Here is a 25,370-nt window from a genome sequence, read left to right on the forward strand (position 1 = left end):
GAACAATTTTACTTTACGCAAGTTTTTGAATTCTGAAATTACACATACATGTGTTTATCCCTCCTCTTACCCTCCCCACCCCTTGTTGGGCATATTTAGATAAGTGTTTATCTCTTAAGTTGCCTTGTGTGCAGCTGAAATGTTACAGATGACGTAATTCACAAAACACAAATAACACCTAAATTGTGTTATTTAATAGGACAGTGTTAGCAGATAGCTAGGCCTTTTTTGCTGCATTGTGCTAAAATTGAACACTGCTTATATAGTGGGAAGAAAGAAATATGTTTAAGAATACTTAGGAAAAAAAATCAATCTTCATTACATAGGTGATTGAGGTATCATTGGTTTTGTTTTATGGTTTCAACCTCTAGGTAAGTATTGGTATAGTATAGTTGTCCAATCAGTGCCTTTAATTGTTGAATATAACTAACATTTTTACTACTAAAAAGAATCCTAAAAAATGGATAGAGATAAACCCTTCACTTTGCATTTTGCACTTTCAAGGGTTTCTAAATAAAACTTGTTAACGGGAAAGTTTTATTCTATCATGAAATAAAGTTTGATTTTATATTTTGAAAAGAGGTTGAATAGCAGAAGTGAAACAAAGCAGGATTAGAAACATCACATACCTTCAGGGAGCTTTAACAGATTGAGTTTCTGCAAGGGAGAAAAAATTTATGAAACTGTTTGCTTTGATGTCTTAGTATAAAGGCACGTTACAATTACACATTAAAGAATAATTTGTTTTTTTTGTTTTTATGTTGGGACCCCATATCTGAGTTGGTGCTATAATGTTGAGAAACTGAACTATAGATTATTTCACTATTATGATATGTCAAATTATTGCACAAGATGTACTGTCGTTTCTAACTTGTAGGCTGCCCTCTAGTGTTACTTAATCTTAACACAACCACTTTTGTTTAGATCTCAGGAAAGGTGAAAAAACAGTTTACAGAGAATCTTACCATCTAGTCAACAGGTAACCCAACCCAGCTAGACCCTGTCTCTGAATTGTGTTAAGTTTATAATAAACATGGTTTGAAAGGTTGTGAAGGAATTTAAATGTGCCCATTACCAAAGCTCTGATGGCACCGAGGGCAGACAGTACAGTAAGTCCTCACTTAATTTCCACAGGTTCTGAGATTTTAAGAGAAATGACATGACGTATAACAAGACCACAGCTAACAGGTATTAAGTTCCTAAACATCTCATCAACACTATAACAAAATGATGTCATTCGAGGACCTGCTGTATGGTGTGGAAAAACACACACAATGATGTCTGAATTAAAGGTGAATGGCGAATATGAAGTCACACTCCGGACAAGAAGTTATCCGATTAATTTCACTTATATTTTCTTTTGGGTGTGTGCAAAAGAGCGATATGTGACAAAATAAGTTCTGTCTGAATAAGTCTAAAAGACCTTCTTTAATAAGTTTAAATAAAAATTACAAGTATCAAGAAAAATATTTCAGCCACCATCAGGTGGAAGATGTTCGACCAGACAGCTTCAAAGTTTGTCGCGTAATTTGCCCTCAAGGAAGCGTTCTGAATCTTCAATACACTATCCAATTCCAAACCTTCAAAGAGTACATTCCAGCACTTTATAATTTTCTGTAGATATTGAGCACACATGGTAGCCCAAACTGTGGCATTAAGTACTTTCTGACAGCAGCGCCAATTCTGCTTTTCCTTGGATGAACAGTAAACATACTCCCGAGTTTGCAGTAAGTGGAGAAAGTAAATTTCAGAGGTAGCTGTTTTTTGCATTACAATGCTGGCATTCTCAGGGGGTTACAAAGGTAAAAGGAGGTTCCAACCTTCATCTCCTAGCAGCAGAGTGACTGACAGGCATTTGATAACAATGGTTAGTGGTGATTATGGTGATTTCCTTAACGTTTTGAGACTCAGATCAGGAAGCACAACAGACAATGTGTGTGCAAGACACATACAGAATGAAGCCAAGGGTCAAAATTACACTTGGAAGTTAACTTCTTTTCTTCTAGAGGGGAGACATGCTGGCAGTAGTTCAAAGTATGTGCTCAGGAGTTTACTTTTCTATTGGCTGTGAAAGCTTGGGAAAGTTACTTACCCTCTCTGTGCCTCATTTTCCTCATCTGTAAAATGGGAATACTGATAGTGCCTACCTCATAAAGCGATTCTCATGACTAAATGAGACCACATGGACCAGAATGATACCTGGTACGCCAGTAAGCACTCAGTAAATTTCAGTTATTGCCATTTGACATCAAGTACTCCTAACAGAATTGGCTAAATTCAGTGTTTTGTGTCACCCTTGGCATGTAGGGTGTCATGCAGGGACTGAGCTACTGCACCCCGCACAAGAACACAGGACATGGTGAGGCCAAAAAGGAACACCCACGGAGCCATAGATAGGGGGTTCATACCACTATAGTCTCGCTGGTGGCCGGGTTGGAGACACAGGAAGCAGGAGCCACACTATCCGCAATCCGCCTTCCACTTCTCTGCCAACCAACCTCACTTGCAAACTGCAATCCGCCCTTGCTAGCTTAGCCACAGCAGTTATATCAGTGGCTAATGGCTAACCAGTAGCAGCTGATGGCTAACCAGTCACAGCTGACGGCCATCTACTACCCGAGCCAGCACCTTTCCACGTGAGGCTGAGAGCCTGGAAACTGCTCTCTGGGACTCTGTCCCCACATAGGTTAAAACTGAAAAGACAAGATTATAAGTGTCCAGATGAGTCTTTCTGTCTGCTTCTGTCTCTTCATGTTCTTTTGTGGGTCAGGGCATGGTTTAAAATAACTGATTTGACTAATCATTTCATTTTATTTAGGAAACAGTACATACCTACTATGTGCATTGAGCGATATGCGATCTTATTGGGTGTTTCCAAAATAGTAACTAAGGGATTAGGTGAGATGGCCAGTTTTTGCTCCAGCTTTAACCTGCCTCTGTTGGGTCTACTGCTCAGTGAAGAGCCTGTGTTCAGCAGGATTATGTCGCAGGCCCTGAACTATGCCGCCTTCCTATATACTCTGGGGACAGAGGATGTGGAAACGCTGAAGGAATAATACTGCGTTTTTTCTCACTTTTCTGTACGCAGTGTTTAGATTGCAGTTTGTGTTATATTTGGAATCATGATATTCAGAAATTTTCACTAACAAAGAGGGCCCAAGGATCTCTTAATATCTGACTCAAAACCAATGTATAAAATTTATTTTATACAACAAAACTAAGTTATTGGTAGGATTAACGACTTATACCAACAAACTGAAAATGTCAAATTGATTCACTGGTTTTAACACTTGTTTCTCACAAAATTTTAAGAGTTGTTGAACCACTAAACAGCAAAGTGAATGGATTTGGAATTAAATCCCTATTCCGACCCCTACTGCTCTGAGGTGTAATGAGAGGCAGGCAAGAAGCTGGGTGATTAAAGAAAAACAAGGACCAAACTGATCATTAGCTCCCAAGCAAACACAAGTTAATTCTGGCGCCATCCATCCCAAGTATGCACTCCACCAAAACAAGGAAGTTGCCGGTCAGGACTTAGGGAATGTGCTAACTGTAACAGTAAGAACTTGGACACTGGGTCCATCCGGAGATGGGTAAGAGGAAGTGGGGCCCCTCCTGCCCAGTGGCAGGGAGCTTTGTGTTCATTTGGTATTCACCCAAACTCAGGACCATCTGACAGCTGTTTGGTGTTTCTTGTGAAATGGACTTGGGCCCTGGCCAGATGCTAGTGGACAGATGTTCACAACACAAAAAACCTTCATCAAAATAGGGGCTAATTGGCAGCTTCCTAATGATCTGAACAAATAAAGCAGGAAAGGGCTGGAGCTGCTCGGGACCACTGAGAAAGGCCCAAGCCAGCCTCTCCGTCTTAGGGAGGAGGCCTTGTTAGGAAACGGAGCCCTCTCCATACTCGGGGATTTTTGGTTCCCGGGCTCCTTGACAGGGATATTTAGGGTTTGTTTTGTGTGTATGTATGCTTGTCTGTATACCTATGCTTAACAACTGAAAGTGGGCAAATCAGAGGTTATTTGGACCTTACCCACTTCCCATCAAGGCAAATCTTCAAGTGCAGGATTTTCTCCACAAATTTGGTTTCTATGCAGCTTTTGAGTATCATAAAAATTACTACACATTACCTTCATGGGAACCCTCAAAAAGAATGTATGTGCTTCATTTCATACCTTTGGTTGTAACTGGTCAGTAATAGCTGCAGTGTAATTTTGTTCAAATAGTTTGGTTAAAATGGATTTGTTTAAAAAACTGTTAAAGTGAGCATTTGGGGGCAAACTGGTTTGACAATGCCCCATTCATAATTAGGTGGACTTGCTCCTACTTGTACAGGCAGGCTACAATTAACTGTCTTTGATTTCAACAGTTAAGCTGTCTTTTTAGTGCCTTGGGCACTTTTTGAGTAGAAATTCTCCAGAACCTCTCTTTTTTTCCTCTCTCAATTTTGCAAGTTGGGAACAAACTCTTAATTCCTGGCTCATTACCAACAGAATCTATTACCCATCGAGAGACGGACAAATAATGTTTTTCTAAGGCAGGGCATAGTTTTGTAATAGGTGATTTAGTCCATTTTTGACTGATGCTACTGTTCATTGTTTGTTTTCCACAGACTCAGAGAATATGCAGATTAGCACAAAGAACAGAGACTCCCCCTAACTCTTTAGACCCTCTGCAGCCCCCACTCCAACCTGTGCTCATTAAAAGGTTCCTTGTCCCCACCCCTTTCCCAGAAATCAAGATTTAAGAAAAACCCATCTCCACCCAGATATTTCTAAAACACGATCTCTAACCCAGCTAAAGAGGCTAGACACATTTTACTAGTCATTTCTATAGTTATTTATCCAAAACAAATTTTATAGATTTGGTTGAAGATACCTCATGATGAGTGCGCAAGATTATGTTACCGTGGTACGTAGTAATCCTGGTTCCAAGTGTCTTGGCTCCCCTCCCCCCACCCCCAACATCTTACTCTCAGGATTTCTCTGGACCAGTAATACACCCCCTCTTTCCCATTCTCTAGTGTGGCTCCTGCTCCCTTGAATGAAAGGCAGCTCCAACTAAAGGAGCTAGAATATGCCCAGCAACCAATGCTGGGGACTATTGAGACCATTGTTTGCTCCCAGCACTGTGGAGCCAGGTCTCATTTTACAGCACAGTGTGTTCTAGGAATTCCACTTCATCAGTACAACAGACCTTCTCTCATGCTTCCCGATTTTCCCCATTGGCCGCTGTCACAGGCAGCGCCACACAGCCCTGCAGCAGGCAATTATAATTCACTTCTCTCCAAGGCTCTGCTCTCCCCCATTTGCAAGGGACCACAAGGCATCAGCTGCCATAGTAAACAGACGCTAAGGACACCGAGCGTGATCAGCGCAAGCAGTGGCTGTGACGGTGTGTTTAAGGTTTAATCCCTTTGAGGGACTGAAGTTGGAGTTTAGAGGTGGGTCTCCCTACAGTGGTTACACTGAGGCTTCTGAGAAATTCAGCGAAAATGTCACGTGCTTAAAGATAAATGAGGTGACTGTGTTTCAAGTGAACATATTAATTCAGGTTTCCCAATATAGTCACCCAAAACAGGCCTGACACAAAATTATAAAATGTGTTATGTGAATGTACAATATGTACTTAATTTTTTAATCTGTAGTTTTCAAAGCAGTTTGCAAATTAGTAGTACTGTACCCATTTTCCAAATGGAGAAGTGTCCTCTGGTGACGCCCAAGCATTCCTGGGAATGATGAATGTTCTCTCGAGTATCGCCAACTCCTCCTGGACCCTTGTCTGTGTAAGGAGATGCTTTCCCCTGGAAACAGGATCTACAGCATGGCTTATGTATCCCTACCTCTGATCCACAGAAAATTTTACGTTTACTTTTTAACTTTCTAGTATATTTTGGCAATCGTTGAATGAAAATGTTTTCATTTTTCTCCCATCTGGCAACATGCGGCACCACTTATGAAATAGTTTTCTGCTGGATTTTAAAACTGCCCCATTAATGACATTTCCTGTAAATAAGTATGAGTGATTGCCCCCCTCCAGCCCCCCAAATTTTAGAAGGTTTGGAGGGAACTCAATCTGCATGCAGGTTCCGTGGACACGTGTGACTTCCCCTCCCAGTAGAGAGGGTGCAGCGTCAGGCTCCGCCCAGGACAGACTCACCGGACTTGCTCCATGGCCTCCAGCCACTGTGCTGAGTGGGGAAGAGCATCGTCCTGAGAAGCTCAGCCTCGGAGGATTTCATTTAGTACCAAATCATTAAATTGACCCAGAGGCTGACCAAGTAATTAGGGCAAGGCTTTGCAGAGCTCTTTCGTATGTACTGTCCTGTTCTCATAACGTGGTACAGCACCTGTCTTTGCTCTGGTTTGGAAGAAAGAGAAGAAACATGTCCCCCCTTGAATTAAAAGATAGTCAGTGTAAAGTTATGTATTCTTATCCTTTGCCCAAATATGGAACTTTGTAATTTTCAGCTTGGCAAACTAAAACATGTTAAAAAGGACAGTTGGCTAAAAATCCTTTTTTTAAAAAAGAAATGTGAACCTCAGAGGAAGCCTTAGGCCATAGATACGGTCGTATTACACATTCTGGGAAATTTTAAATTGTAGGAACAAAGACCATGGCTTACCTTACAGTGCTCTCCAGGTGAATCAGTCACTCTCTGACTGGTGTCAGTGACATTTGGTGGGCAGTGGTTGGCATGCCTCCGTTTTTTGTTGTCACCATTTCCTCAGGTTAATGTAGATAATTGAGTCAGGCTCTATAGCCTGGATCCTGTGACAGACTCTCAGGAGAGTCTTTGTGGCAAACATCAGGCAGGTATTTTTAAAGCCTTACCCTAGCTGTCAGAAGGTTGATGGCTCCTGATGTTTTAAACTGTCAGTCCAGGCATTGTAATTCCTTAGTGGATTATTGATGATGTTGTTGTAGCATGTCTGCGTTTAATTGCAAACAGGAAACTGATAGAGCTACCTGGTTGTGATTACATCCTCTGAGACACCCATTCTATATGAATTCAATAATCCGGTCAAAAGTTAGGGACGGGAGAGAAACAGCTTCAGCAAGTAAAATGCTGTGCACGTTGCAGAAGGCTGGGGCCTGGGTTCAAATCCAGAGTTCACCATTTACTAGCTGTGCAACCTCAGCAATCTCCCTGTGCCTCAGTTTCCTCTCTCTAAAATGGAACAGTTATAGTGTCTGCCTCCTAGGGTTGCTGTGATGATTGCATTTGTCAATATGTGTAAATTGTTTTAAGGACCTGTTCTACAGTAAGGACTAAATACATGTTTCCTATTTTTACATTTTCTCCCCCTCCCCCCAAATCTTCTACTCATATAAGCATGCCGATGAGGCATAAGCTGCAGAGCGTGCGCACACACACTAGAGAATGTCATGCAGAATTGATTCTACACTTGAACTATAACATAGGCAAATTTGGCTTTTGTTGCCTGCCTGGTCCATTTTGACACCTTCGGTACACCCAAAGCCCCTGCTCTGTCACCTCTTCATCCTACCACTTCAGGTTTTTCCACCCATGTCCTCTTTGGTCATGGCCTGTATCTCATCTAAGTGATGCTTTATGAATTCCATAGTGCCACTTACCTGTGATGTCCCCAAGAACACAGACTATATACACTGACCTTCTTGGCATAGTTACTTGCTGAATAAGTTAATGGATGCTAATATTTAAAAACAGAGCTAATAACCCAAGACCGCTTTTGACAATGTTGGATCCCTGTCCTAAAGGCTGAGAACTGAAGCTATTTGGGAAACTGGGTTGCCAAAACCCTACCTGGGGTTGAGGCCTGGGGATCTGTAGGAATCAAATGTCCTTTAGGTGAATGTGATGGTCAGTCCAATTCTGGAAGCCTCTGGTTTAATTACTCATTCTGAGAATAACATTCCTCATGTGTGAAATGCTTACAGAGCCAAGCTTTTCTCCCAAGCCTTTGGTGCAGACCGAGTGACGTCCTGTCTGTGCTCACACGGTGTGAAGCCGCAGGGACACCTAAGGCGCTGCTCCTACTGTGGAAGCAGAGCCGCAGGGCGCTGTGGGAGGTCATGGGGCCGCAGGGCCCGAGGTGTCCTCTGGGCCTGTGCTGAAAGGGCCTTGGGAAGCTGGTCTTGGGCGAACATCTCTGTCCCCTCACCTTTGCTTCTGCAGTGATTCAGTAAAGCCAGTTCAAGGCCAGATGTCAAGCCCACCTGACGTGGGGCTCTGTGTATCACTAAGTAGTGTTAACATTAGCACTTTTAGAGTATTATTTCAAAGACCCGGTTTCAAATTCAAGAACTAAAAGGTGGAGTGATGGTGTCAGGTAACCTCAGAGAGGATCATTCTCTTAGTAATCTCTCCTTTCTTAAAATAATCCAGACAGTGCTGACAATGTGAAATTCATGACGAACTTTCAGTAGGTATCAGTAGATGTATTTATTTTCCTTTAAAAATAAAACCAAGGAGGCTTAAATAGTCATAAAAGGAAATATTATGGAAATTAACGACCTGAAATAATTGAGGGATATTTATAACATTTATGTTTTAAAATGACAATGGCTTACGATGTCTCTAAAAAAGAATAAACTCTTTAACCACCGACCCCTTTCCATTCAAACCCTAAAGGGATGCAATTCCATATTTTCTATTTGTACAAGGTTAGGATCCATCCCTGACTTAACCATGATCTTAAGATGCCCATTGAGAAGGCTCAGGAGCGATGGAACCAGTCACAGCCAATAGAGCATGTGTTGTCACCAGCCCCCAAAGTAGCACGGCCCTTTGGCAGAGAGGTGTTTGTATAATAATCGTGCATGAATTACTGGCTGAGCGTTTTAATTATTGTTTTTATACTATTAACAATTCTGAAAAATTATAATTTAATGATATGGGGGAAACTCGCGTGAATTTTGCATAAACGGTATACTGCATTTCCCCCGTTACTAGAAAAGTACCCACATGGCACATTCTGTTAACAATAAGTGGATATTTATGCCTCATTAGAAGGGTATAATTTCTCACTTATAAATAAAATCACTTCTTTTCATGTCTCCAGTTTCCATCTCTCTTTACATTTTGTTTCTCTGGTACGTGTTGGCATCGGTGAAAAGACAATTCCTCCTCCCCAATCAGAGGATGGGCAGCAGTGAGTCAGTCACTGAGGGCTACAGCCAGAGCTATCGCATGCTGTCTCCCTATCCTTTTCCTCTCCTCATGAGGGATTCAAGGTAGTCTAGTCTTCTCCAGAAGATAAACATAATCATCCAGATCCTTCGGCTTCTCTCCAGGCTTTAGCCTCTGAATTCTGTTCTGGTATCTGAGACCTTCATATGCTGTGGGATGAAACAAAACAGAATTTATCCCATTATTAAGGCTAACCTTTCAGACTTCAAGAGAAATCTGTATTTCTTGATTCAGCCTTCAAATGGTAGAGGCTTATAAAGCAGCTCTTAGTAGGTTCTTGGCTATATTAAGGGAATTTAATATGTGATTCTTTTTTTCCCCTAATTTTCAGAGACACCTAAGAGATGATTTATCAGGTCCATTTTGTTGTTTGTTTATAATGATTTTGATTTTTAGTTGATTCATTGAGAGCCTGAACTGGAAGGTGCTCATTTGGTCTTCCCGTTGGCTAGCACTGAGAACCTTTGAATTAGTGGTTTAGATACTGTATTTACAAGATCATGCTTTAGTTGATTGTACACTTCTTTCTAGATATAAAAATTGCAGACAGAGAAGGTGGGGCCTGTCCCATTATTCCTTTAGTTTTCAAGGCAGCATTCATGTAAGAACAGAGTTTAAAATGTTTATGTATCTTGACAAAACCCTTTTCATTATCGATTATGGTTTCGGAGTGGAATTGTGCAGAGCAGTACTGTTTTAAGGTGAATTGAAATCATACAGGCAAAGAGAATAAAGTTGTGTTCTTATATCTTCTGTTGACTTGGTATAAGCTGTGGGCAAGCCCGTTTGCTCCCTGGCCTCAGTTTTCCATTGAAAATGAGATTTTTTGTAAGATCTTAAAATCCTCCACCTGAAGAAGCTATATCAATGAAAAATGTATTATTTAAGCACAACAATAGCTCTTGCATGGCATACACCATTATATTTATAAACTATAAATTGAAAAGAGCCTTGAATGTAACACGAGTACTGGGAGGCCTGTTTTATCATTGTTGACCACCAAAATCTCAGAGAGGTATTGGCAGCCCATGAGACCCTCCAGAACTTGCTTTCAAAGTTGTCTGTATAAAATGACATGCAGTTTCTGTCCTCCACAGCAAGAGCTTGAAACTTTCCTCCATACTCCCCAAAGCAAGTTTTCTGCTGTAAGGGTAACAAGAAATGTGATATTCATGGAAACGTACCATGGGCTCCGAGAACCACTGCTGAGCCAGCTTGGAAAAGGCAGTTAAGTGGACAGTGTCAGGAGGGTACCAGTCCTCCCTGGAAGCAAAAATCAAGGTCCATAAATCAAATCTCAAGTATGGAAAAGAAAAAAAGAAAAGACAGCTGTCAAGGAGGGTGAAGGCATTATAACTAGGCCTCACTGTTCTGCAGTGTCCAGCTGTGTTGATACCCAGAGCTTTGGAACCAGTTCAAGACCCATCAACCTCAAACTAGGCAATTAAGTTCCAGGGCTGCCAGACGTCCCGTCTGCAGGTGTGAATGTAAGTGATAGGGTAGATGGTCTAACGCAATAACCATGATAGCGATGGGGCCAGAGTTTCCCCGAATAAAGGCCTGTCCAGGGATAAGTTTCAGCACTTTTGGAGATGGCATTAATTCGCAGCCCCTAATAGCACTTTAGCGGCTCTCAAACAGTAGCTGACATACTGCAAGCTTCTGGGTAAGATACACCTTAATTAATAGTGCCGATCATGTTCCCTCCCTATTTGCAGAATGCTTTACATTCACGGGTGTTGACTCAAGGGATCATTCAGCTTCTTTTATTAAGTACCAGATGTATAGCAGTTTACATCATTGGATTTTCTGCTCTGGTTTAGATCCAAAGACGTTATTAGCCAGACTTAATGCTTGTTTCTTAGTAATACTGTTATGAAATAAAAGCTTCTGTTGTAGAAGCTTCCTTAATAGACAAAACAAAGGCTTTTTCTTAATCAGTACATTACTTAAGAGATAGCAACAGTCAAGTAATGAGAAAAACTGCCCTTTAAAACACAGCCCTTGTACCTTAAGAATATATAATATAAAAACGATATATAATATAAAAACTGTTAATTTCTGATAATACACACACACCCCAAAATTTGCTGGCATTTTATGAGTTAATTCTTAGAAGTTAATTTCATGTATTTGAATATTGAAAAATAAACAAATACAAACTGTAGTGTAAATATATCTAGAGAGTTTGGCCCATGCCTTGGCTTGGAATCCAATTTGGATGATCTGGAAGAAAAGGATCAAAGCAAATATTTCCATAAAGTTGAATATGAGGTTTTTCAGCAACATCAGTACTATACCTTTTCAGGACACTTGGGACACATGCCCAGGAATTACCTACCGTTTCTTTAACACCACTAGAATAAAAATGATAGGTGTTGTGTTTTTTTTTGTTTTGTTTTGTTTTTAGGCTAATAGATTTTTTAAATCCTTTTAAAGTTTTCCTGGAGTGGCAGGAAAAATTGATTCAAAGGCAAAGAGTGAACAGGATGACTAAATGGAAATCAGGCAACGAGCCTAAGGAAAAAAATAGGTTTGGAACTGAAAATAAATTGGACATGTAACACCTCTCCATTCTGTTCCCTTTTCTTTTTGTTTTTCATGAGAATCTATATTTATGGAAAAGTCAGTTGATTGCTTATCAGGCTGAAGCTTGTGTTTGCTCAGACTTGTGATAATGAGTAATAAAAAGAGGTGGGAATGGCTAACATGAGAGGAGGAGACGGAGTCAGAGAAAATGGGTGGGCTCAGGGGACGTTGCGGATCTGAGTTTCTAAAGCTCTGTATTCCCCCTCGTGTTGTTACATTAATTGGAGGGGGGTTCAGACAAGGATCCGTGTAATGAGTATGGGGTCTTTCCAGGCAGGCTCCAGGGAAGAGTTCCCAGTAATTACCTGGTTACATTCTCATCCGGTGGACCACTGATCTAACGCCTCGCTCCCAGAAGTGTGGCCCACCAACCAGCAGCATTAGCGTCATCTGGGAGCTCATTAAAAATGCAGATGCCCAGGCCCCACGCCAGACCGACTAGAAGCGATTTTGCATTTTAAAAAGGTAATTGGTGTACATATGGACATGAGCTATGAGGACACACGTAGAGTGTGGGATGCAAAAATGGGGTTGTCTTCAAAAAAGGAGGAACCAACTATTTTTAGATAGCTAGCTAACTACATCATAGGGATGCAATGGTACTTGTTGGTAGTTTAGCCCTGAAGATGTAAAGCAATTCACACTGTCTCAGGGAAGTAGTGAACTTGGACCCTGACATGACTTAACCTGCGGTGTCACGGGGAACCCAGTATTTGCCTAACAGCCTCAAGGCCATGTGGGCAAATGGGGCAGAGGTAAGAGAGGTGGGTGGTAAGAAGAGTGACAGTAATAATCTCAGTGGCCTTCAGGATTATGGCTGTGGTCTGGTTTCAGAGCTTTGACTCCAGTAAACCAAGACTCTGTCCTTGGTTTCTAGCGCGTACTTGTGATTGAAATGATTTATCATTTTATTAAAGCTTCTTAAATGCTTTACAGCCCTTTAAAAACAATCTTAATCATCATAACAGCCTGGTGAGATAGCACGGTACTGTGTTCCCCTGATTCTAAAAGGCAGATGAGGATTTCTGCCATCGCCCCTAAGGATCTAATGGACAGCAGAACTGGATGGGGCCATGAAGATGGCAGGATGAAAAGACACCCCTCTTGAGAGCAGATTGCTGCCACATCTGAGTGGCATTTCCAAGCCCATGTGGAAAGACTTGCTCAGCCAGTGTCTCCAGTTACCCACTCTTGGGCTGCCATTTTCCAGGACAACCAAGCAGTATGTGACTAAGGTAGCGCGTGAATAAGCCTTCCCATACTGTGTGTGTTTCCTCGAAAATAAGACCTAGCCAGACAATCAGCTCTAATGCGTCGTTTGTAATAAAGTAAGACTGGGTCTTATATTAATTTTTGCTCCAAACGACGCATTAGAGCTGATTGTCTGGCTAGGTCTTATTTTCAGGGAAACAGGGTAGTTTCTGGTAACGGTGGAGGGTGAGGCTGCAGATAAACCCTCTGCCACCTCACCTTTTTATGCCAAAGTCTAAAAGCAATTAACACGACCTAGAGAAACAATGACTAGAAATGGTGACATCACAGATATTACAAGTCTGTTTTTGTCTTTGTTACATTTTAATTCAATAATGATCTCAGTCCTGTTTGGCAGGCAGAATCTAATCTGAGAGTCATGGGAGGCCTCTTCTGAGAAATACACAAGGAAGGAAACTGCAAAGGAGATTGTGCCTGCCCCAGGCTCAGAAAAGAGGATTGGGAAGGAGATTCCTCAGTAATCCCAGAAACCAACTCTGTTAGGGAAGGGCCACCCATTCTGACAGCAGTTGGAAGGCGTGCCTTCAACAGTAATAAACCAGAAGTGGAACTACCTTACTGAAAGGACTATAGACCGTTGCCAGCTTTTCCAGTACATAAGTTATTTCCTGGAAACATTAGGGACCAAAGATAGTTCTCTTTTTCCTGTTTCTACCAAGGTTCATTTAATCTTCATGAGAAAGGCAGCAGAGAACACTGACTGCCATATAATCAAAGACCCAGCAAATGTTATTTTAAGAGCTGCCCCAAAGATGAAAGAATTTAATGAAGTAAAGGAGAAGAGCGAATCTACGAAGTCCACCACGAGAGTGGAAAGGGCGAGTTTGGGCATGAATGGAACTACCCTGGAGCCTTGATGAGAAGCACTGGGGCTGGACCACATTCCCTAAATGCAGGCTTGTCATATCATATTGTCCCATTTACTTTTCTTTCTCTTCTTCCAGCACAAATTCCTGTCAGCCTGTGGGAGGGGTATTTCTGCTACCTAATCTGGGTTACACAGCCCTGCGAGGTCCGGAAACTAGGCAAATTATAAACCTTTGGAGAAGATGTAACAGTTATCACATGTTGATCAGTCCTGCCCACTGTGAATTAAAAAAAATTATATTCTTGGCCTTATTTAAAACTGTAACAAGTCTAGAAGTGAAAGATAAATTTTGTTTTTATATTAGCAGGTATTTCTATATAGCTTAGGTTTCAAGAGTAATGAGAATTATTCAGGAAGAGTATTTTCAGCAGAAACTAGACCAAGAGAAAAACAAAAGATTTAGACGCATATGCAGTTTTGAAGACTACCTCAGAAAAGGTAGGAGTACAGGGGTCTCAGGCGATAGAGAACCTCTCCTGAACTGGGTCATTTTGTTCATGTGCAACATGGGCGGGAGTGAGGTGGGTGGGGGTCTTACTGAACCAAGGAGTCGTGTGAGAGTTTTCAAAAAAAAAAAAAAATTAGGTAAAATTTAGTCAGTTAAGAAATAGAAAGGCAGCATTTCTCTGACTTAAAGGAATTCAGTTATAGTCATAAATTAAAAACCAATCATCATCCCATAATTGAAAGGTGAAATTAACATCATCTTGAAATAGAAAAGCTAGTAATTTCTGAACTTAAGGAGGGAAAAAACCTTACACTTTATGATATGTTGCTTGGGCTTTGTGAGTATTCAAATAGACCTACAGTCACAGAATTTTAAGTGTCACAAATGGGTTTGATGCTGTCTCCAAAATCACAGACACCACCAGGGAAAGGGTTCAAGTGGTGCCGAAGCAGCCACCTCTGGAAGTAAAGAAAGTGGTTGCCAGTTGAGGGAAATGAAGATACAGAGAATTAACAAGTAGTCCTGAATAGAAGAGACGCTACTGCCCACGCTTTTTGCTCATTGTACCAATTCAGCCACAGACACTTCCTGTTTCTCCAAGCACGACACGGGAAACAGCTTTACGCATAGTTTAAAATAATGATAATCCCCACAAGTTCTGCCCTGACCTACAAGTATCTGCAGCTGGTCCAGCTTCACTTTCAAAGAAATCCACATTCTTTTGGAATCTTAGTAGAGTGTGATAGTTTGCCTTTTTATTGGTAGATTTACTTATTTAGTTAGTTTCTTTGATACAGGAGATGTATGGACCCGTTTTGCTTTTTTAAATGTCTTGTAGTCTAAGGTAAATGAGACAACAAAATTTTCCTGAACCATATTAATGAAAGATAAAGGGACACACAGGGCCCTTTAAAACGCTATCAAAAGTGTATGTAAAGAGGTTGGAGAGGGGTCTCCTGGGAGGAAATAAAACACAATAGAGCAACGAAGAGGAAAGGGCAAATGCTGAGTGTCCTTTAGAAGATACTGTATTTCCCAAAGCAGTGTCCAGATCTCTGACTGATATAAACACCACAATATTGGTCAGTGCTGGTAGCAGCTTCAATGTGTGGTTCCTAGACCTTTACACGATTGGGTTAGCAAATACCAACTGTACAGGATATGAGAAATTATGATTTCATACGCCCTATCCAAGTCTTAAAAATCCCACACCAACTCGTGTAACTCAAATGAAGAGGGGATATAAAGAGACTCTTAATTTTTGATGGCTCTCCAGAGTGCCCTCCCAGCAGCAGGGACGGAATCCTCGGAAAACATGGAGAAGAAAATGAATTGGCAGGCACCAATGCATTTACCAAGATATGACATGAGCTTCTGTACATGAGACTTCTTAACTGGATAAATAAAGCATCTTAAAGAACTTAATGTTTTCTTCTGCCCTAGATGTTACCAAGTTCACGCTAACTATTAATTAGCATCTGAACTTGTGAGCTTGGTACTGACAAAATGAACTTGTGTGGGTGGCCTCTTAGCACCAAACAGGCACAGTAATTAACCCTTTATTTAGTCATGTTAGTCTGGGGTTGTTGCCTTGAAAAATATTGCCTTCAAATGTCCTTGAATGCTAGCTATCATTTAAAAAATAAATAATAATAGTTTTGGTGACTCTACCTTCCCCCTCCCCCCCACACAATGGACATGATAGGACTTCTGAAAACAAACACAACAGGTTTAGATCAAAGACTTGTGGCATTAATTTAAATTCTGATTTTGAACATTTAAAATGCACTGTCACTGTGATCATCACTAATTAGCATTTTGTGTAGCCAGGCCAGCCTGTGACTCAACTATTTTTCTGTTTACCCTCCACCCCACCCCCCACCCTCATCACTGATCCGTATGAATGTTATCAAGCATTTGCAGCCTGAAAAAGACATGATCCAGATTTGCCTCCTTTATTTTGCCACAATTAGTATCCAGTGGGGCCGAACAACCTCCACTGTAAGTCATTTACGTTGTCATTAACATAATCATTAATATCATGATTGGGAGTTTTATTGTCTTGGGATGAATCAAGATCTGTGACATCAGTTCAGCGATGCTAATGGAAAATATTATTTACACAAGACTTTTTCCTGTCTGCATTCAGCCATGCAGAACTAAACCCTCAGCTAAGTGCCAACAGATGCTGATCTGAGCAGAAGTTGTTGGCTCATATTGGTGCCAGTCCGATGAGAGTCAACTGCTAAGGGAGACACGAGTGAAAAATGGTCATTTGGGCCAAGTTTCTTTCTCTCTTCCTCACTCTTGAAATTAGGTATGTGACACATGCACATGCGTACACACAGCCTCAGTCTGTGAAATAAAAGGGATGCAGGATTACAAGCAAACAGGGAATCTTGGGGCAAAACTCGAGTGCAACTTCATGCCCCATCCCTTTATCTTGACAAATCATGGTTCTGAGAGTGAAGGGTAAAGTGACATGGGCAAATGATGGGGACTTCATTTCTTCTCAATGTCCAGTAGAAGTGACTTGAGACAGAAGCTATAGCCAGAAATCAAGGATGACTGTGAAAACCTGAAGCAGGAGTTATCCAGGGATAGAGACGTCCAACATGGCGGCGACAACACACAGGTGGGGAGAGAAAATGGCCCCCGTGCGGCAGAGTAATGATAACAGAGTCCAGTTTGGCCTGCATTTACCATAACGCTTTTTCTAGTCACCTACTTTAAAAGTGGTATTTGAAATGATTGTGAATCGGAAGCATGATAATGGATACTTTTCCCAATAAAAAAATTCACCTAATATACTATATATATCTTAGTTACAATAACTACATGCCCTGAAAACAAGGAGTATTTGAATCTTATGTCATACCTCAAAAGAATATCAAACTAAGCATATAAAAAAATAGACCGTTTACCTTACCAAAAACTTACAGTGTAAGAAAAGGAGTTTTATAAAAATACAGTTTAGCACAAGAAAATGAATAAGATGAAATGACCTTATCACTGAGGAAGACTTAACACAACAAACAATGAGATCAGAAAATTCTCAAGAACATTGACCACACTAAAAAGTAACCTGACAAAGCAATATAATGCATTCTATGTCTAGTGTTAAAGAGACACAAAACAATTGATGTGACTGATGACCTAAGTAATTAAAATTTTATATGAAAATCAAGAGGTTAAGAAAGTCTAGGACAGAAGTAAAATAAGAACTAAAATATAAAGAATTTAGACGTCAAAGGCCTGTAAATAACTTAATCTGAGCATCTACCACTGATGGAAATGGTGTTAACAATTCTAGTAGTGAAAATCAAGTTAGGGAAGGAAACTCATCAGTTATTTTAAGTTTATGTGTGATTTGAGGGGAATTAATCAGGCACAAGTTAAAGAAAGGCCACACACATCAGCATTAGAGGAATTGTTAAGATGTGCAGAGATGAAAGGTACACAGTTACCATGTTAGAATACTGGGAGCCATTTCTTTGGAGCACAACCTAGGATACAGAAGGCAGCTAGCTCTGCACACGGCCTAGCACAGCTGCCGGGGCTAGACAGGTCTTACAAGTAAGGACTATCAATGATTTGTGCTGTTCTCAGATTGCAAAACAGGATGCATTTCACATACATCCTACAGATTTCATACTACAGATCTTTAACAGCCTCACAATTAGGAATATATGACATATATTCCAGGAAGGAAACCAAAAACTACAAAAGCAACCTCCTATTGCCTCCAGCTTTAGAAAGAACTACCACATAAAGCTGGCCCAGATCATCACAGCTAAAACCCCTTTGTAAAAATTTGTCTTGTGCAGAAGAAAGAAATGCTATTTGTTCCCTCTTCCAGAGGTGGGGGCATTGGGTTGTGGTGCATAAGGGTAAAGTGTAGATGTAAAAATTGCACCTTATATACAGACATGCGTCGCTTAATGGTGGGGATATGTTTTGAGAAATGCGTCGGTTGGAGATGTCATCATTGCGCAGACATCATAGAGCACACTTACACACACCTAGATGGCACAGCCTACTTCACACCTAGGTTAGGTGGTATACCACCATCTTTTATGTATGTGATACGTCGTTGACCAAAACATTGTTATGTGGCTTGTGACTATATGATGAAGAAAAATTTGTTTGCTTGCAGAACACACAACTGAAAATGTTAGTTTCTTAGTTGCTATGAATGACTTCCATCAAAAAGTACTGGCAACTCCAAGATTAATATTAGTACATGAGAAGCAGCTATTAAGTAGTATATTCTAATACATATATATATATATATATATATATATATATATATATATATCATATATAATAGGGTAAATAAGATAACAGACAAAAACATCACAAACTGTTATTGAAAGCAAAAACACATCTGACAACACTAACTGAAATTCTGTTCCTCTGAACAGAACTACCCTGAGAACTCAGGTAAAACGAAAGTGCTAGAAGGACTTTGGAAAATATGAACTAGTAAGGACCTGAAAGGGATTCATTATGCCAGCCTTCTGGGTGGTTCCACCTGCTGGAGGCTGACATCTCAGGACAGGACACCGCATTGCATCCTGGTCATCCAATTAATTACTTGAGGACACCCACCCGTCATCAGGGAAAAAAACTGAACTGCCTAGCAATGTTATTTTGAGGAAGATAAAATATTTTAAAGAATCAACAAATGCCTGTTACAAACATTGGAGAAAACAAACTCAAACCACTGAGCCCAAGCAGATGGATAAGAGGTATAATACCTATTCATGTCTGAAGACAGCAGACTGTTATTGCTACCAAGAATTTGGCCTAAATTCTTAAGAGCAGATAAAAGAATTAAATGGTTCACTTATGTGACCTGACTGCATTTATTCCCCATATGCTTACTCATATATCTTTGTGGTTATTTATTATATCCTGTTACTATTTTTTTCCTTCTTTTCAAAACGTATTAAAATTCCTGCGGTAAGAATAGCACTACTGCTACTACTGATAGTAAGTTATGGTAACCAACATTTACTTAGTGATTGCTACTCTTTCACTTAATTTATGCAGCAACTCTAAGGGCACCCTTTACTATTTTCCCCATTTTTTAGTTAAATCAGTTGCAATTCTCAATAGTAAAGGAATTTTTCCCTACATCACACAACTGGGCAACAATAATCCTGGAGATTCAAGCCCAGACTGGACTGATGGCAAGAGCCATGCCCTGGTCTCCCTGACCCTAAACACTGTCTCGCATGCAGGGCAGTATGGAAGCACCAGGATATCCTCCTTGAAGGGGGTTAAGAACTTCTTTATTGGGGAAGTATCTATGTGTCTTTCTCCAGAACAACAGGCTGCTTCTCTGCAGACGGAGGTAGTGGACTGGATGTTCTCCTAGCTCTGTGATTCTGGTTTCTATTACCGCCCTAGCAAGAAATATATGTATTATGAATAGTACATGCTGTAGTTTCCTATGGACAGATCTCTGGGAGTGTGTGTGTGTGTGTGTGTGTGTGTGTGTGTGTGTGTCGGGTTGGGGGGAGACGTGCAGGGATTGTTGCCAAAAGATTTCCATCAAAAACACACGAGTCAAAATACTTACCTTCTAACTGCTGTTGGAGCTGCTTTCTAGCTAGGTAGGCGTTCCAAATTCCAAGCTGCTCTTATTATGGACTTGATTTTAAGGAACACCTATTCTTTTTTTTCACACATGCTAATACATTGTCCCTCTTGCCTCTCCTAATAGCCCATGAGTCTTAAATTTGGAGCCAGAAAAGTACTGCCTTTGTAAAGCACAAAAGAACACCAGTTTTGTGGGTTTTTTTTGTTTTTTTTAATCACACGAGGTCTGAATAAAAAGCTCCTCGACCATTCACAGGCTGCTTGCATTGTGCAGCTTTTCCCTGACTGCTGAGAACCTCTCCTTGCTCCCGTCGCTGACAATGCAGTACCTGAAGGAGAAACACTGCACACGGAGCTTACGCGGGAGTTGGAAGACCTGGGATTTTTGCCAGTGTCCTCTCTGAAAGACTGGGGGCCTTTTTTCTCGGTCAAACCCTGATAAGCATATTGCAGTTTGTTGTTGTTTTTTGTTGACTGCCTGCCAGCGCTTGTTTCACAATTTTATTGCAATGATGTCTTCCCAACATGCTGGCACTTAGGGACTTTTTTCTTTTCCTGTTTTGGTCCCACCAACGTGAAATGTACAGTGAGACTTTGATTGGTCATAGTCCACTCCCAGGTAGTAAGGCGTCAGTATGTGGACTAAGTTCCCAGGGCTCTGGCTCCCCAGGACAATGTCTCTTTCTTCACCAAGCTGATGGTGAATATCTGGTCAGCCTCATCTATTTAAAACCAGCCAAGCAGGAATCCTCATGCTGGGACAGGATTCTTTTGTTTGTTTGTAAGTAAACAATGGACTCCCGCTCTTCCTAACTAAAATTAAATTCTAATCACTCTTAAAATAATACCAAAGAACTAATCTAATTGCAATAGGAGGGCAGAGGGAGATGGTGGCAAATTTACTGCTGTTGGTTGCTGCTTCACCACTCTGTTTAAAGTGTTTTCTAAGTGATGATTCTAGAGAACTCTTTTTCTATCCAGAGGAAATTATTTTGTTCCTTACAGGTAGATAGAGCCGAGTGAACTAAAAGCCAGGTGGGCATGATTATACCTGAAATCATTTCCTTTTGGGTAAATAGGATTGAGTTATTTGGGGGTGGGCATTTAATTTTTTTTTTTAAGAATTTTTAAAAATGCCTAAAAATGAAAAGGCTGTGCAAAATTACTAGCATTATCTTCTTGCTTTAGAATGACATAAAGACCCTTGCTTTAAACAGTCTCAGTATAGGAAGATCTGTATTGAGGAAAAACTAAGGGAGTGGGTGTAATGTTTTACAAAATCATTTATAGGAGTCTCTGAAGCAGAAGCTCCATGCCTGTAGTTATAACATGACCTATTTAAACGCTGAACGTTTGTTGAAAGGTGCAATATTTCCAACTTCTCCCTCAGCTCAGCACGAGCCCTTCTGGAAAGAACAGGACGTCACCGTAACTGGGGACGCTTCACAGCTCCATCTGAACCCCAGCCAATGGTCTGTTACTTATTATCTCCCTCAGGTTGACAGTAGCCTTCTTTCCTGCGGTTTACATTTCCATCTGATACTGGAAACATCATCAACCCAATTTTCTTGCATTTCTGACTGAATACAAGGTCAGTATAATTGTGATATTACCTTAATCACGGTTTCTATCGGTTCAAAATCCAAAGTCCACTCGCCTGTCAAGAAACTCCTGCGGCTCACTCACATATGCTCACAACCTACAAAAAGACACCGTGCCTTTTGCTCATCGCTGCAATTTCGATTCATCTCCACCCAAATCCTTCCTGTCTTCTTCCTCCTCACCATGGTAAAGGCAACTTTGTGTTTATGCAGACTTGCACTTCTGCATTCCACTTGTAATGCAGCTTCCCTGTTTCCGGCCAGGTCACTGACCTTAGGACTTGGGGGAGCTTCCGCCGCCCTGGCTGGGTAAAATTACCCCCATCGTCAAAATCACTTCTCCTTCGCACTCTGTACTCCTCAATTGTGCTAATTCTGTGCCATCACCAAGGCTACCTTCCTCTTTCATGCCACCCTCGTCACCACTCTCAACACAATGTCTGTGGTTTGCTTTAGACCCTCATTTCTATGAAAGGATGTATACTTGTCCTATGTGAGGTGCTTTTCTCCTCCAGGCTGAGTGGCCTGATTTACATACATGTAGGGATGAGTAAGGCATTTCAAATGCTAGAAAGCTTAAAATGTGAATTTCCTCATTTGTTCTCTATTGAGTAATATCTCTGGTTAGGTTTCGGTAGTCCTAGAAAGACCTTCTGTTGTAAAAGCATGAAGTCTTCATTTGTCCATTCAGTCATACAGTAACTATGTGTCTGATACAGGACTCAGCATTGGGTGTCTAGTAGTGAATAAAAAGGACATAATCCAAGGATTCACGGGTCTCACAGCCTCGTGGAGGCAAAAGATAATCCAACCAGTAAGCACATTTCCCACTACAACTTGTAGTCTCTCACCTGAAGGGAAAGGACATGGTAACATGAAAAAAAAGATCTCTGGTGAGAAGGGGGTGTCGGGAACCCACATACAAGGTCGGACAGTTAAGATGGCAAACCTGTTGCAATGATGTTGCTAACCTTTTTTGATATCAGAGGGATTATTCATTTATGAATTTGTACCAACTGGACAGTTAACCAAGTTTACTATTTAGAAGTGCTGAAAAGGCTGTGTGAAAATGTTAGACAAAAATGACCTGAACTTTTCTCCAACAATTCATGGCTCTTGCATCACAACAATGTACCAGCTCACATGGCAGCCTGTGTGGGAGTTTTTAGCCAGTAAACAAGTCACTGTATTGGAACACCCTCCCTACTCATTGGCCCCCAATGACTTCTTTCTTTACCTGAAGATAAAGGAAATATTGAAAGGAAGGAATTTCGATGACATTTAGGACATCAAGGGTAATACAACGACAGCTCTGATGGCCATTCCAAAAAGAGTTCCAAAATTGCTTTCAAGGGTGGTGTTAGTGCATAGCTGCTGTCAGTGCATAGCTTCCCAAGGGGAGTACTTTGAAGGTGACCATAGTGATATTCAGCAATGAGGTATGTAGCACTTTTTCTAGGATGAGTTCACAAACTTAATTGTGAGACCTCATACATAGATGGTCTGGTCACAGAAGGTCCCTCTAAGGAAGTAACATCTGAACTAGTAAGACCTGCAGGAGGAGGAGGAGCCAGCCGGGAGCTCTAGGGTACTTGAGGACCCAAGGACAGTCTAGCTGGAATGTGGTGAAGGAGGGGGCAGGGTTCTCAGGAGCTGAGCTTGCAGGGCTGTGGGCCATTTAGGGAAGTCTGCATGCTGGTCCAAGAGCCCAGGGAAGCAGTGAAAGGGAGTGACAAGATCTGATTTATGCTCCCCACACATGAAGTTCAGCAAAACAGTGGTGGCAGCAAAGATGGAGAGAAGGGAAGGAATTTTCACTTTTTAGGAAGCATCAACAGGGCTTGCTGAGATAAAGCCATTGGATTTGGTCACTAGTCATTGATGTGCTTTGTGAGAGCAGTGATGATGGACTTACAGGAGAAGGGAAACATAGCTGTGGAGTGGGTGGAGGTTTAGGAAGTAAATGTAGCTCGTAGCTGTGCTAACCTTGTAAGGTGTTAGGTAACGGAAGGACTCAGCCTTCAGGGGAAGAAGGGTGGGGAGAAAGGTTTGTTTGGAGAAGGGAGACTGGCCTGTTTATGGGCATGTCAGTGGGTAGGGTAGGGAGGGAATGAAACTACCAGAGAAGGGGCAATGAGATGGGTACCCGCTGGGGAGGTTGGAGAAAATGATCCCGAACACAGATGAAGGAGGGGTGAGCCCTGGATGCAGGTGGAGCGTGGAGGGAGTGAAGCCTGGAGGTGGAGGAAGGAAAGGTGAAGGCTGATGATGGACTCCTGGCCTTTGTTTTATCCACCGGGTAGGAAAGGAGGCCTCTGTCTAGAGAAGGGAGAGAGATTTTGGAGAGAGTAGTAAGGGTTTGGAATCCTAGCTGCCTCATCAATCCAGAGGGGCTGCTTCCGAGCAAGAGAAAGGGCTGAAGAGCAGTTAGCAGCTTTGCTGAATTTGTTTCGAAGCCCTTCCAAACAGCTAAGTACAATTTTCCCCAGCAGTGCCGCTTCACTCCAGAGAAAAATGTGCTGATGTACTTTGGAAAGATTTTCAATAACACGGGCTTTCTAAACAACTTTCAGTTTAACCAGGACATTATTCAACCAGAACCCCCCCTCCCCCAAGTATTCCAGTTAGTCCAAGTTTTACTGAAACATGTCAGCACTGAGAAATGCAGAAGGCAGCTAAGTAGGATAGACTAAAAGGCATCAGGAATCCCACATCTGTGCACAGAGCAACAATGGCAGGTCTCAGAGGCTCACCGTTTCCAACCTGCCATCTCAAATGCATAGCAGTCCCGTGGGTTAAAAAAAGGAAAAACAAAGGAGGAAATCCGCAGCACAGAGTAGAAAGGCAGTGCATTCACAGTATTCCAAGGCACGTGTGCATTTATTTACTTGTACAGGGCATTTTGAAATGTTCACTTGGAAATTAACCAATGGCTTTGCAAAGTTTGAATGAACAGTTAAAGGAACTCAAATGGCCAAACCTGTACCAAATAGGTGCATTATAGGAGTTATGTAAAAACAATCCTGTAAGAATGTGTGTGGTGCATACACACACAGGGCCAAGCTAAGGTATGTGAGCTGTTGGCAGAGGGCACGGAGAAACCTGATCCTGCACTTTGTAAATTATAAACTGTTTACACCTGTCATCTGTGTCTGGGTCTCAGCTAATGACACTTTTAACAATTGGCTTATGTGTGAGCGAGTGCTAAGAGCCGGGCTTTCAAAGCAACCACATGCAAAGGCACTGCTGTTGATGCCCTCTGAAGTCTACAGGAAAATAACCAGCACAGTGCCAAAGTTGTGAGAGAGGACTTCTACCGCCAGGTTTAGGGTATTTTTAGAAGGATGGCTCTTGAAAATGTCTCCAGTGGAACAACAAGGCCTTTACAAGGTAGATGGGGCCTGGCCATGCGGTTATACCATCCAGAGGGAACCAAATACCTCGGAGACACTAACCTCCAGGCCCCCCAGTTCTCCAAACAGGAAGAGCCAATTGGAAAAGGCAAGATTTATTATATCATATTAGGGTCACTGAATCATGCCCACCTGGCCCACACAATTGTGACAGGAACTCTGTTCTTTTTAAAACTTTATTCCCCCATTTCCCCACTCCAGGCCCTCCCCATCCTTACCCCCCACCCCCAACCTCTAGTCCGATGTCCTGCATGTAGGCACTTATTAAATGTTTAGCGAATTTAAGATTTAGGAAATGACTGTGGTCAGAGGGCAGTGTACGTAGTAGTTAAGGTTGTGGGCTTTGGAGCCAGCTTGGCCAGGGATCAAATCCAGGCTGCCCCACTGAACC

At 41.6% G+C, this 25,370-nt stretch overlaps 1 protein-coding gene across 9 annotated transcripts in view; it reads left to right on the forward strand.

The window, feature by feature from the left end:
* The window catches only part of SEMA6A (semaphorin 6A), a 121,680-nt gene that overhangs the window by 14,944 nt on the left and 81,366 nt on the right, over window positions 1–25,370 (forward strand). For 2 of the 9 annotated variants that reach the window (XM_074328578.1, XM_019746525.2), the window contains exons 1-2: window positions 20,583–20,746; window positions 21,463–21,556. The exons of 6 other annotated variants lie outside the window; for them this stretch is intronic. The gene's annotated coding sequence lies outside the window, so the exon portion shown is untranslated. Of the gene's footprint in view, window positions 1–20,582; window positions 20,747–21,451; window positions 21,557–25,370 lie in introns of those variants that run through there. One more of the 9 variants, XM_074328579.1, reaches the window with a different exon arrangement.

Source organism: Rhinolophus sinicus, linkage group LG03, assembly GCF_036562045.2.
Source record: "Rhinolophus sinicus isolate RSC01 linkage group LG03, ASM3656204v1, whole genome shotgun sequence".
Taxonomy (NCBI): domain Eukaryota; kingdom Metazoa; phylum Chordata; class Mammalia; order Chiroptera; family Rhinolophidae; genus Rhinolophus; species Rhinolophus sinicus.